Source organism: Muntiacus reevesi, chromosome 9 (genome assembly GCF_963930625.1).
Source record: "Muntiacus reevesi chromosome 9, mMunRee1.1, whole genome shotgun sequence".
Classification (NCBI taxonomy): Eukaryota; Metazoa; Chordata; class Mammalia; order Artiodactyla; family Cervidae; genus Muntiacus; species Muntiacus reevesi.
The window spans coordinates 37,473,487-37,482,272 of record NC_089257.1 but is presented as its reverse complement, the minus strand read 5'-3'; positions in this window follow the sequence as shown (position 1 = coordinate 37,482,272).

Genomic DNA, 8,786 nt, shown 5'->3' with positions numbered 1-8,786 from the left:
ACCTCCTATCCAGTCAAGATAAATCAGAGACAATATCATACCCTAGGCAGGGGACTGGAAATTAGTGACAGTTTTAAAGATCTAAGTGATGCAGGGGAGATGGTCCACATCATATTCCATTTAATTCATCAGAAATAATATAATCCTAGAGGATAACAGTAGGCTTCATAGATTTAACCAAGTAGTACCTTCATTTATAGCTACTAAATAGTATGCTAGGTAGATCCTGGAGGATGATAGCACACCATAGCAAACTCAACCAAGTAGTAGTTGCAATTATGAATGAGCAAGTTGTGATTTCTTTGTTGGGACAGACCAACAGGGCCTCAGGTACATGATATGCAGTTGCTGACTTGCAAAATGAATTTTTTTCTTTTTCAATCAGAGAAGACTATCAGAAACAGTTCATATTCACATGGACAGGGCACAAAATACATCTACAGTTTTGCTCCTGGTCTATGTTAATCCTCTCCTCTTGGGACTTCCCTCGTGGTCCAGTGGCTAAGATTCCGCACTCCCAAGGCAAGGGGGCCCAGGTTCAGTTCCTGATCAGGGAACTAAGATCCCACATGCCACAAGTAAGAGCCTGCATGCCCCAACTAAAGATTCCACATGTTGCAACTAAGACCCAGTGCAGCCAAATAAAAATATTTTTTAAAAAAGAAACCTCCCTTCTCTTCACAGGTGTTCACCTAAAAAATTTCCAGCACACCAGACTCCATCTGAGCATCTGCTTCTGAAGAACCCAACCAGCAACAGCAAGAATTACAGAAGCATTAGTTCTCTTCTATCCCATATTCTGATGTCTTTATGTGAGCAGGACCAGCTCTAAATGCCATGGTTCAGCAGAGAGTTCAGTACCCTACTAGTTCATATGGTTAAATCTCAGTAGAGTTATATTAATTTCCTGTTGCTGCTGTGAAAAACTACCACAAACTTAGTGGCTTATTATAATAAAATAATTATTTTATTTATATAAAAATATATATAATTTACACATATAATTATAAAAAAATAAACAGCAGAATTTACTCCCTCATAGTTCTGGAGTCTGAAAGCCCAAAATCACTTTAACTGGGCCAAAATCAAGGAGTCAGTGCAGGGTCATGCCTTCCTCCATTCCTTGCCTCTTCTAGCTTCTGGTGGCTATCAGAGCTTGCTTACAGTCAGTCACTCGTCTCTGCCTCCATAGTCATATTGCCTCCTCCTCAACTGCAGTCATCAGATCTCCTCCTTTCTCCCTCTAAGAAGGTGTTGTGTGATTGCATTTAGGGCCCACCCTAATAATCCAAGATAATCTTCCTGTAACAAGGTCTTTATGTATTTGAGCATAGGCCATGTTTCCACATAAGGTAACACAGGTTTCGAAGATTAGGACCTGATCTCTTCAGAAGCAGATGTTCTTGTGAGAGGTTGTAATTGTGGATGATAGGAGATGGGATACAGTCAGATATTGTTCAACTCAGTCCTGTCCATTCAGTAGAGAGGACAGATGACTGTAAGCCAGTGTTTCACACCCTGGCAAGGTTTCAGATAGGAACTGAGCTAGACTGTGTAGATCCTGGAGGATGACAGAAGATGAGAAATATTCAGACAAGCCATAAAAAGGGCCTTTAGGCTGGGCCAGTGGCATAAGTAAAGAAAAGCAGAACTACTTTCTTCTGGTGTGCTCGTGACTTCCAAAATACATTCCTAGCATTTCAGACATAACACTACAAGTACCGAATTGGAATGGGGGATTAATCCACTTTTTCAGTCTGATCACCCAACTCCAAGCACTATTTGATATAGTATAGAAGTACCTAATAAAACTCCATCCAAAATTTTATTTTTTAGATCAGTTTTAATTTTTAAATTTTTCTTCATTTCCTCTACCATGATTAATATCTTTTTGAGCCAATTATCAAGTTTGCTTGCCCTGTTAGTAGCCAGAGGGCTTTTCTCCCTCTTTTTAAATGAATGAGGTAGATGTGAAAGATCACAACATTCAGTCACATCACTTCATGGCAAATAGGAGGGGGGAAAGTAGAAACAGTGACATATTTTATTTTCTTGGGCTCCAATATCACTGTGAGTGATGACTGCAGCCATGAAATTAAAAGATGCTTGCTCCTTGGAAGAAAAGCTATGACAAACCTAAACAGTGTATTAAAAAGCAGAGATATCACTTTGCCAACAAAGGTCCATATAATCAAAGCTATGGTTTTTCCAGTAGTCACGTATGGATGTGAGAGTTGGACCATAAAGAAGGTTGAACACCAAAGAATTGATGTTTTCAAATTGTGGTGCTGGAGAAGACTCTTGAGAGTCCCTTGGACTACAAGGAGATCAAACCAGCCAATCATAAAGGAAATCAATCAGAAAGGACTGTTGCTGAAGTTGAAGCTCCAATACCTTAACCACCTGATGCGAAGAGCTGACTCATTGGAAAAGACCCTGATGCTGGGAAAGTTTGAAGGCAAAAGGAGAAGAGGGTGGTAGAGGATGAAATGGTTAGATAACATCACAGACTCAATGGACATGAACTTGAGCAAATTCTCAGAGATCGTGGAGGACAGAGGAGCCTAGTGTGCTGCAGTCCATGGGGTCACAAAGAGTTGGACATGACTTAGCAGCTGGACAATAACAATAAAATTCAAAAAAACTCAGCTCATTTCCTTTGAGAAACCTCCCTACTCTTGTACCACCAACCAACAAAGCAGTTCAATGCATCAAACCAATTTCATTTCAGAACAAAATTTGGTACATTACTCAAGTATTGAACTTTTGCTTTGTTATCTTATTGAACCCTGCACCTCAGACTGGGGCTTGAACCCATGAGCTGGGACTTGAACCCAGCCAAAGCCCACAGTCTTCCAACTGAGATCACACTCCTGGTTTCAGAATGTAATGAAGCTTTGGTTTTTGATGTCTCATCGCAGAAAGAATGCAATGAGAGACAAAGCAGTCAATATATTTAGAGAGAAGCACACTCCATAGACTGAGTGTGGGCCATCTGAGAAGGTGACAGGGCACTGAAATGTGGTGTGGTTAACTTTTATGGGCTGGGTAATTTCATAGGCTAATGAGTGGAAGGATTGTTCCAACTATTTTGGGGATGGGGCAGAGATTTACAGGAATTGGGCTGCTGCCCATTTTTTTGGTCTTTGATGGTCGGCCTTGGAACTGTCATGGCATCTGTGGATGTGTCATAGCTTGGTGATGTGTTACAGTGGGCATACACTGAGGCTCAAAGTCTAGTGGAAGATGACTTGTCTGCCATCTTGGATCCATTTGGTTCTAACCAGTTTATGTTGTGTCCTCGGTTTATGTTATTCTTTCAAAGGTTGTGCCAAGCCCCCTTCCCTCCTGTTTCATTATTAGTTGATTATTCTTACACTTATGGCTTTGTCAGGAGTTAAAGTGATATTTTATCTTTCTTCTGGATCTCCATTGTAGAACTTGGCCCATGTCGGCCCTTAATAAATCTAATTGACATTTGATACCTAGATTCAGCAAAAGTATCAAACTCTTTAATGTCAAGGTGAAGTTTTAATGTAAATGTAATAGCAGTAATAAACCCTAAGCTTAGCCTGAGTCATCTAACATTCTTGAAAACCCATTTTTAGCTTATTAATCTTCAAAAAAGAAGAGCCATGTTTCATTTCATTTGTAGAATAGGCAAATTTATACAATGCTGGAATTGAAAGGAATTTTAGGGAAATGGAGCCTAAAATTCTTATTTTAAAAGAGGAAACTGAGGACCCAAAGAGATAAAGTGATCTGCTGGTGATCTGACCTAGAGAAAAGTGTAGGCAGCTGCTCCAGTTTATAAGACTCTGGCTTATAAGGGAAGCTCAAACATCTCTGGGTGGGCTTCCCTGGTGGCTCAATGGTAAAGAATCCACCTGTGATGCTGAAGACACAGGAGATGCAGGTTCAATCCCTTGGTCCAGAAGATCCCCTGGAGAAGGGCATGGCAAGCCAGTCCAGTATTCTTGCCTGGAGAATCTCAAGAACAGAGGAGCCTGGCAGGTTGCAATCCAAAGAGAGACATGCCTGGAGCAACTGAGCATACAGGCATGTACAAACATCTCTGGATACCAAAACACTGAGGAAGTTGAACAAGGTAGGAGAATTTGTGTATGTATATAAGAGCCCTTCTAGGACAGTGAATTCCAGTCCTTGTAAAGACACTTTTGATTAATTTAAGATAAGGATGAATAACAATGAATGCTCACTCAACAGCTTCCTGAGGAGTCTGGATTGGACCGACAAAGGGCTTTTGTTTTGTGGAATGGAGTAAGAAAATTTGACTCACAGCTGGATTGCCCTGGAAAATAAAGGTGAGGATTAGCCTACCACCTCCAGTCCTCCTTTCTGCCCTTCCTCTATCTAATTGTAGAACAATAGTTAAATAAAGCTGGTTTGAAGAAGTTGTGGCAATCTCTTAGCTGCCAATCTACCATTCCAAACCCTGAGATGGGCAGCGAGTCTGCAAACCCCATTTCTCCTTTGCCAGCCTGGTCCTCTATGAAGCTCTCTCTGCAAGGGCCACTGGAGGAAGACTAGAATCCTGGAGGAGGGAGGTGGGACTTGTTCCTTTTGATCTATTTCTTGTTCCTGTTAGTGTCTCCCTGGCAAAGGTCATTGACCTTGACAGCAGCAGTTGGTGCCAGTTTCCAGATTTGAGGGTTGTTGGGGAAGGTGCCCTCTCAGAACACATCTAAACTCCAAACTTCTAGATTTTGATGACTCTTCTCTGTATTCCCCCATGCCTGGGGAGGTAACTGCTAATGCAGTCATTATTGTATTTATTTACTTCTTTATTTTGGCTGTGCTGAGTCTTTGCTGCTGCACACAGGCTTTCTCTAGTTGTGGTGCGCGGGCTTCTCATCATGATAACTTCTCTTGTTGCAGAGCACGAGCTTGTTATGCCCAATGTCCAAATCCCCAAGCGGGAAGAGAGAAGGCTTCCAAGACAATGCAACTGGCAAAAAAGGGAAGTTTATTGCTGACTCGAGTCAGGGCTTACTGCCGCAACCAACGCAGTGGTTTAGGGTCAGAAAGCGCTGAGCCCAAGCTGTTACACAAATTTATAGTGTGAGCATAAGCAGTTGGTAGCTGGCTTAAGCGGATTGGTTACATGTTTGCAAAGTAATCTTATTGGCTCAAACCTTCGCGGGCTTTTTTCAAACTTGGACGTTCGCGGGCTTTTCAGTTTTCCCCTGATAGGTTCCCTTTTTCTTACTGGGCGCATATTGATTGGCTGGCTCCAGGTGACCGGATGGGGGTAGGGAATCTTACCATTTCAGGGGAAATCTAAACTTAGGTCTGGGCCGCCTGTCATGGTGTTAACCCTGGCAGCCTCACAAGCTCAGTAGTTGGTGAGTGGTCTCAGTAGCTCCACAATATGTGGGGAATTTTAGTTCACCTACTAGGGATTGAATCCATGTCCCCTGCATTAGAAGGCAGATTCTTAACCACTGGACCACAAGGGAAGTCCCAGTCATCCTCTCTTTTCTCGCCTTTTTCTCTACTTTCAGTCTTCCCACTCCCAATTTAACGAAGTCTCTGAAGGAGTTCTTGGGCCTAGAAAAGAAAACAACAGTCTCAAAGGCCCTTGCTGAATCATCTAAGTTTGGGGAAAAACAAAACCAAACTTTAACTCCCGCCCTGATGCTCCAGGCTGGTTACATCTACCTGGGACTTATCACCCCCTGCCCAAAACCTCCCACCCCCTGTTCAACTACAAATGCCATCTCAACTAAAGATTACCCAAAACATCCCACCTGACTAAAGTTTTCTTTATCGCTTCCACAAACATCCCTTTAAATATGAAACCTCCCTGATCCCTCTTGCACTCAGCCTGGTTGTTAGGGTGACTGTCGCCCCTTCTTACCTGAATAAAGGTAACCTACCTCCGTTGAGGTCGTCTTTCCTTCTTTTCTGCCTCTGCCCGGGCTATACCTTACAGTCTCTATATTGAAATTCTACTAACATTACTAGTGTGAATTTTGTTTTCCTGAAGGGTGAAACTGCTGAAATCTGCCAAATCATTAACCTGCTCAGAGTTCCTATTCAGTTCAGTTCAGTCACTCAGTCATGTCTGACTCTTTGGGACCCCATGGACTGCAGCATGTCAGGCCTCCCTGTCCGTCACCAACTCCTGGAGTTTACTCAAACTCATGTCCATCGAGTCGGTGATGCCATCCAACCATCCCATCCTCTGTCATCCCCTTCTCCTCCTGCCTTCAGTCTTTCCCAGCATCAGGTTCTTTTCAAATGAGTCAGCTCTTTGCATCAGGTGGCTAAAGTATTGGAGTTTCAACTTCAGCATCAGTCCTTCCAATGAACACTCAGGACTGATCTCCTTTAGGATGGACTGGTTGGATCTCCTTGCAGGCCAAGGGACTCTCAAGAGTCTTCTCCAACACCACAGTTCAAAAGCATCAATTCTTTGGTGCTCAGCTTTCTTTATAGTCCAACTCTCACATCCATACATGACTATAAGTCAATCCAACCCATAAGTGAATCCAGTCCCTGCCCCAATCTTGAGTGGGGCTAATAATAACTACTATTTATTAAATACCTGCTATGTGCTCAGCATTTAAATACATGATCTCTTTTAATCCTCACAACAACTCTAGGAGCTAGGTATCACACCCACCTTAACAGATGAGAAGAAGAGGCTCAGAGAGGTTTCAGTCATTCATTCATGGTTACCCAGCTAGTGAAGCAGGGGTCAAATTTGGCTATTTTGAACTGCCAAACCTATGCTTTTACTCTTTTTTTCTTTTAATTTTTAAACATACTTAAAAGAAATACTAGAGTAATACATATACTTGATGGTAAGTCAAACAATGGAAAAATTAACATATAAAGCACATTAATAATTTCCCCCTTTCTTCCTTTTAATGCTTTCATCACTCCCTTAATACCATCTTCCACCCCAACTTCAACACTGTGTTGTGTAACTGCATATCTTTCTTTTTGCTGATACAAATAACGAAGTATAAAAAAGGGGATTCTTTTTTCCCTTAAGAAAAATAGGGACATGCAATACACATTACTGTGCAATTTGCTTTTTCACTTAATATATCATTCCTCCTGGTTAATACATATAGATTTAATTCTATGTTTTTAATAGCTAGATTATATTCCATAATGTGATATAAGTACATAAAAATGTATTCGATTATTTCTTTCCTGTTGGACATTCAGGTTATTTCTAGTTTTGTTTTGTCTGCCACTATAAGCAATGTACTTATAAATATTCTTATATATATATTTAGGTACTGATACTTTTACTCCAGTGGTATTCAGTCTTATAACAGGTTTCTGGACCAAAGGGTATGTACATTTTAAATTTAAATAGATTCCTCCAGAAGATTTTCCAAACAGATTATAGTACAACATTATACCTTTACCAGTAATGTGAAATATGTCCATTTCCTTACTATTTAACAAGGGCTGGGTATTTTCAATATTTTATTTATTTTTTTTGTTAGACATACTGTTGAAAAACTTTATTCTGTTTTTTTAAAATGTGCATTTCCCTGACAAAGAGTGGATTTGACCATCCTTTAATACATTTATTTTCCATTTGCATTTCCTCTTCTATGGATTGTCTGTTTGTATTATTATCATTTGTCCATTCTTCTCTGTGGGTTGTTTGTTGTGTGTGTATTCCATACTGCAACTACATTCCACACTGCAACTTAAGCGGTCAGTGAAAGAGTCAGGACTACAGTCTAATCCCTCATCGTCCAGTCTAGGAATATCTGCACTTGGGCCACTTTCAGAACCATTATGTGCTCGTGTTGTTGTGCTGTGTATTTGTTTTACTGTATTTATGCCTCCTCTTTTATAAGTGCAACTATAAAAGAGTTGAACAAGCTGGACTCATACTGTCTCAAGTAGAATACTTATTTTCCCCACCAGTTTCTCTAAAATTAAGTTACCAAATAGATCTTTCCTTGCTGCTTGATGTGTAGGTATTTTTTGGTCCTCAGGTAATGAAATTTCTCCAATTCTTATTAAGTGTTAAAAAGAAGATAAAATCAGAGAGAGAGATGTGCTCTGTCTGGTCTGGAAGAACGCAAACATCTGTGTTATGATTTAGGGGTGGGGTAGGGGCATGTAATGTATTAGCTCAGGCTGCCGTAACAAAATACCACAGAATGACTGGCTTAAACAATAGATTTATTTTATCACAGATCTGGAGGTTGGACGGCTGAGATTAGGGGGCCAACATGGTCACTTTCTGGTAAGAGAACTCCTCGTGTCTTGTAGATGGCCCCTTTCTCTCTACGTTCTCACACCGCACACAGAGCCTGCTCTGAGGTCACTTCTTATAAGGACACTGATCCTCTTGGGTAACTCAGTTAATTTTAATTTTAACTTCCAAAGGTCCCATTTCCAAATACATTCACATTTGGATTTAGGGCTTCAACATATGAATTTGGGGAGGAGGGAACACAAAACTTTCAGTTCATAATAAGTGGCCACATGGCAAAGTTTGGGGAGTAGACTATAGGAGCTGACAGGGTCCCCAACTGATTGCCAACAGAGAAATAAAGATCTCAGCCCTACACCATAATGAACTCAATTCTGCCAAAAACCAGTGAGTTTCAAGGAGGCCCTTGAGCCTCAGACCTGACTAATACCTTGTTCAGCCTGGGACCCTGAGTAGAGAATTGAGTCACACATGCTATACAAGACTTCCAGCATATAGTAGCGAGATAATAAATTTGTGTTGCTTTAAGTTGCTAAGTTTGTGGTAATGTGTTACACATCTTTAGAGA